Here is a 6,228-nt window from a genome sequence, read left to right on the forward strand (position 1 = left end):
AACTCTTTGCTAACTCATGGACTATAGTCTGCCAGCCTCCTCTGTTCATGGAATTCTCCAGGCAAGCTTACTATTGTGAGTAGTCATTCTCCTCTCCAAGGGATCTTTCCAACCCAGGAATCAAACCTGACGCTTCCTCATTGCAGCCAGATTCTTTACAGTCTCAGTCACCGGGGAAATCCCACTTTACTATTATGTCCCCCCAGTACAGGAGGATGTAGCATTCTTATGTGAATAGACCAAAGACAAAGATTCAGAAATAACAAAGTCCTGCATGAATTAGAGGAAGAGTTTTTCATTCAGATGACTTTATGTGAATAAAGCAAGAGAAACTTGGATAGAGGACAGGTGAAGTGGCAAAATCTTAGATCAAAGTTTTGTTTGCTTATCCACTTATTTATTCATTTTTCATTTATCCAAGATAACATTTTTTTTTTAATTAGTCGGAGGCTAATTACTTCACAACATTTCAGTGGGTTTTGCCATACATTGACATGAATCAGCCATGGATTTACACGTATTCCCCATCCCGATCCCCCCTCCCACCTCCCTCTCCACCCGATTCCTCTGGGTCTTCCCAGTGCACCAGGCTGGAGCACTTGTCTCATGCATCCCACCTGGGCTGGTGATCTGTTTCACCATAGATAGTATACATGCTGTTCTTTTGAAATATCCCACCCTCACCTTCTCCCACAGAGTTCAAAAGTCTGTTCTGTATTTCTGTGTCTCTTTTTCTGTTTTGCATATAGGGTTATCATTACCATCTTTCTAAATTCCATATATATGTGTTAGTATGCTGTAATGTTCTTTATCTTTCTGGCTTACTTCACTCTGTATAAGGGGCTCCAGCTTCATCCATCTCATTAGGACTGGTTCAAATGAATTCTCTTTAATGGCTGAGTAATATTCCATGGTGTATATGTACCACAGCTTCCTTATCCATTCATCTGCTGATGGGCATCTAGGTTGCTTCCATGTCCTGGCTATTATAAACAGTGCTGCAATGAACATTGGGGTGCACGTGTCTCTTTCAGATCTGGTTTCCTCAGTGTGTATGCCCAGAAGTGGGATTGCTGGGTCATATGGCAGTTCTATTTCCAGTTTTTTAACTGGATAACATTTAAGGAGTTTATAGCATATAACAAAATTCGGTAACTTTGTGCTGCTAGTGGAACAGAAATTTGACTCTAACCTTCCTAGCATCATATAGTTCAATTAATTCAATTTAGGTCAATTTATATAATAAATAGTTCGATTGTCTTCTTTACAGACTTGCAATATCGAGAAGTTATGTAAAAAAAAAAAAACTAATTAACAGAGATAGAATCATTCTAATGCAGAGTTTACATGATACTAATTATAATGAATGCTCAAACTACCGTACAATTGAACTCATCTCACACACTAGTAAAATAATGCTCAAAATTCTCCAAGCCAGGCTTCAGTAATACATGAACTGTGAACTTTCAGATGTTCAAGCTGGTTTTTGAAAAGGCAGAAGAACCAGAGATCAAATTGCCAATATCCGCTAGATCATCGAGAAAACAAGAAAGTTCCAGAAAAACATCTATTTGTGCTTTATTGACTATGCCAAAGCCTTTGACTGTGTGGATCACAATAAAGAACAGTACAGCATACTAACACATATATATGGAATTTAGAAAGATGGTAATGATAATCCTATATGCTAAACTGTAAAATTCTTAAAGAGATGGGAATACCAGACGACCTGACCTGCCTTTTGAGAAACCTACATGCAGGTCAGGAAGCAACGGTTAGAACTGAACATGGAACAACAGACTGGTTCCAAATAGGAAAAGGAGTACATCAAGGCTGTATATTGTCACCTGCTTATTTAACTTACAACAGAGTCCATCATGAGATACACTGGGCTGGAAGAAGCACAGGCTGGAATCAAGAGGAACTAAAGAGCCTCTTGATGAACGTGAAAGAGGAGAGCTCAACATTCAGAAAACTAAGATCATGGCATCTGGTCCCATCACTTCATGGCAAATAGATGGGGAAAGAGTGGAAACAGTTTCACACTTTATTTTTGGGGGCTCCAAAATCGCTGCAGATGGTGATTGCAGACATGAAATTAAAAGACGCTTACTCCTTAGAAGGAAAGTTATGACCAGCCTAGATAGCATATTAAAAAGCAGAGACATTACTTTGCCAACAAAGATTCGTCTAGTTAAGGCTATGGTTTTTCCAGTGGTCTTATATGGATGTGAGAGTTGGACTGTGAAGAAAACTGAGCGCCGAAAAATTTATGCTTTTGAACTGTGGTGTTGGAAAAGACTCTTGAGAGTCTGTTGGACCACAAGGAGATCCAACCAGTCCATCCTAAAGGAGATCAGTCCTGGGTGTTCATTGGAAGGACTGATGCTGAAGCTGAAACTCCAATATTTTGGCCACCTCATGCAAAGAGTTGACTCATTGGAAAAGATTCTGATGCTAGGAGGGATTGGGGGCAGGAGGAGAAGGGGACGACAGAGGATGAAATGGCTGGATGGCATCACTGACTCGATGGACATAGATTTGAGTAAACTCTGGGAGTTGGTGATGGACAGGTAAGCCTGGTGTGCTGGGATTCATGGGGTCGCAAAGAGTCGGACACGACTGAGTGGCTGAAATGAACTGAACTGAACTGAAATATAATGAGAGGATTATACTTTCAGGAAAAGATTATCAGTTCAGACAATATAGATGATAATGAAAGAATGAAATGAGGACTTCTTTTTCCAGACTTCTCATTACAGATTCAATATATTTTCATTGTGGATTCTCAGTGTTGTCATGTGCTATTTTATAAGCTATATACTACATACGATAAGAAACAAAAACTCAAATGCCTGTGGGAGGCATTTAGATAATAAGGGTGAGTATGTGCCTGTGTGCTAAGTTGCTTTAGTCATATCTGACTCTTTGTGAGTCAGACTCCATGGACTACAGCCCAGCAGGCTCCTCTGTCATGGAATATTCCAGTCAAGAATACTGGAGTGTGTTGTCATGCCCTCCTCCAGTGTATCTTCCTGACCCAAGGATGGAACCCGTGTCTGTTAACTTCCCTGCATTGGCAGGTGGGTTCTTTACCACTAGTGCCATCTGGGAAGCCCGTCAGAGTGATTATAAGAATGAACTTAAGTGAACTAGGTGGTGGTTCCCAAGATAAATGGTCAGCAGCCACTCACGATAGTCTAATTTTAACTGGTCATTCTAAGTTGTGTGTCCTAAGATCTTGTGTGTGTGTGTGTGTGTGTGTGTGTGTGTGTGTAAATCGCTCAATTGTGTCACTCTTTGCAACCCTAAGGACTGTTGCCCACCATCCTCCTGCCTTGGAATGCTCCAGGCAAGTGGAGTGGGTTGCCATTACCTTCTCCAGGGGATGTTTCTGACTCAGATATTGAACATGAGTTTTCCACATTGCAGACAGATTATCTATCATCTGACCCCTGTGAGATCTTAGGTGGAGTGAATCACTCAGTCATGTCCAACTCTTTGTGACCCCATGGACTGTAGCCTACCATGAGCCTCTGTCCATGGGATTTTCCAGGCAAGAGTACTGGAGTGGATTGCCATTTCCTTTTCCAGAGGATCTTCCCAACCCAGGGATTGAACCCAGGTCTCCTGCATTGTAGGCAGACACTTTACCATCTGAGCAACCAGGGAAGTATTAAAATCTAAGACCTGAAGAGCTTCCAAATTTAAAGAGCTATCAGAATTTATTGTTTTTTATGTAAAACTTACAAAATACAGTATTGGCAAATAATATGAATTTTAAAACTATTCTTAACCAGAGCACAACAAAAGAAATCTGTGTGCTTGATCTATTGAAATGCAGATAACAATATATTGACTATATTTACAGTATCCAAGTTGTTCCTAGAGGTTGAATGAAGTACCCTCAGAAGTTAGCTACTTTAATTTTGTGATACTTCCAAGATGGCATATGAGTTAGTCATTATAATCAGGTAATCTTTGTATACAAACAACAGTCAACCCTACATGTATGTGAGTCACTTTGCCTGGGAAATAAAGATAAATGGTAACAGTGCTTGCCTTAAAAGATCTGTTTGGTGTCTTCATGGTAAAGGAGATAAATGAAGAGAAAATTAACATTAGAAGTGATTAGTTCAATTATAAAGATTTGGATGGAGTAATTAATTGTGTTCTAGAATCAGTATATGGATCAAAGAATAATAACATTTAACAAGAGCTTGAAGGAAAACTAAGAATTTTCTACAAGGACAAGGATAAAGTGTACTTTCAGATAGAGTGAACATGCAGAGAGACAAAAGGCTTTCAAGAGAAATCAAATAAACCAATAGGTATATCTTCAAGGATGAATTTTCTACAAGGATGAATTTTTTGCAGTATAAAAAAAATTTTTTTAAAGGGAAAATAGTTAAATAAACTGAAAGTCCCCATAACAAGCTAAGAAGTGTAGATACCCTTGAAAGCTACAAGGTTGCATATCTCTGAATTTTTCTGGAAAGTGTGTGTTACACCCAAATTATGGAGATAGATTAGATCCCATGCTTTCTGTTAATTTGTCAAGTAAATAATTTTCAGGGCTTAAATTTATGCCTTCGGTCTTTGGGAGGAAAATACAATAATTAGAGAATCAGAATTTATGTAAATAATAAGAGTACTCTTACCAGAGCACTTGGGTTTCTCTGGCTTATTGGTACAGAATTCGCTTGCAATGTAGGTAGGCCCGGGTTCAGTCCCTGGGTGGGGAAGATCTCCTGGAGTATAAAATGGAAACCCATTCCAGTATTCTTGCCTGGAAATCCCATAGACGAGGCAATCTTTGGGGCACAAAGAGTCAGGCATGACTGAGCAACTAATTCTTTCACTCACCAGAATGACGAGTCCATTTGGAAAAAAAAATATTAGTTTAGAATATACAAAGCTTCCATTTCAATGGCATAAAGATACTTATCTAATCTTAAAATCTCTACATTTATGCCCTAAATAACAGCACCTGTTTGGTCACTGTATTACCTTTAACAACTAATAAAGACAAAAATACAGCAAAGTTTCTTGTAGACAAAGCTGTAGTTTTTCCAGTAATCATGCGTGCATATAAGAGTTGGATCATAAAGAAGGCTAAGTGCTGAAGAATTGACACTTTTGAGCTACTGTGCTGGAAACTCTTGAGAGTCCCTTGGACAGCAAGGTGATCAAATCAGTCCATCCTAAAGGAAATCAATCCTGAATATCCATTGGAAAGACTGATGCTGAAGCTGGGAAGCTCCAGTATTTTGGCCACCTGATGCAAAGAGCTGACTCAATGGAAAGGATCCATATGCTGGGGAAAATTGAAGGCAGAGGAGAAGGGAGCAACAGAGGATGAGATGGCTAAATGGCATCACTGACTCAATAGACATGAGTTTGATCAAACTCGGAGCTAGTGATGGACAGAGAAGACTGGCATGCTACACTTCATGGGGCTGCAAAGAGTCGTACATGACTTAGCAAAAAAAAAAAAAATAGATATAATAAAAAATAAAAGAGAGAATTTAATTTGATTATTCTTTCCTTTAAATAGGTATTCTTTCCTTTAAATAGGTTCAATGAGCACACTCCACAATTTAGGGGAAACAAAAAAAAAGGACTATATTTTGATAGTAGTACTTCCTCCCACGCACATGGCTGGTTCAATTTTACAAAGCAATTATGCTTTTCTATTTTATTTACCTTTAGAAAAATTCTGCAACTGGATTGTTTGTTGTTTGCTATAACCTGAGTTTTTTATATTACTATTTTCAAAACTATTCATCAGGGCTTCCCTGGTGGCCCAGTGGTGAAGAATCTGCCTGTCAACACAGCAGAGATGGGTTTGATCCAGGGTAGGAATATCCCACATGCTGCGGGACAGCTAAGCCTGTGCACTACAACTACTGTGAAAGCAAATATTTTAAGTACTTTCAAATATTTATAATTTTCACACATTTTAAGTTGTGTTGAAATTAGTAATATTATGCTCTTTTAAAAATCATATCCGCCTGAGTTTCTCCTCCTCTCTCTTTTTTCACCTCTATTTTGCCATCCATGACACTATTATCAAGAGTGCTCTAATTACAGTTTTTGTCTAACTCATACTTTAACGGCCTGTGGTAACTGGAAAACATAATTCTCAACATCTCAGTTAAAAATTCTTTGAAAACTTAAATGTGCATCTTACAAATATAAATGGCATTAAATATTTTTGATAAATTC

The sequence above is a fragment of the Cervus elaphus genome, chromosome 32 (genome assembly GCF_910594005.1).
Source record: "Cervus elaphus chromosome 32, mCerEla1.1, whole genome shotgun sequence".
In the NCBI taxonomy this organism is placed as follows: Eukaryota; Metazoa; Chordata; class Mammalia; order Artiodactyla; family Cervidae; genus Cervus; species Cervus elaphus.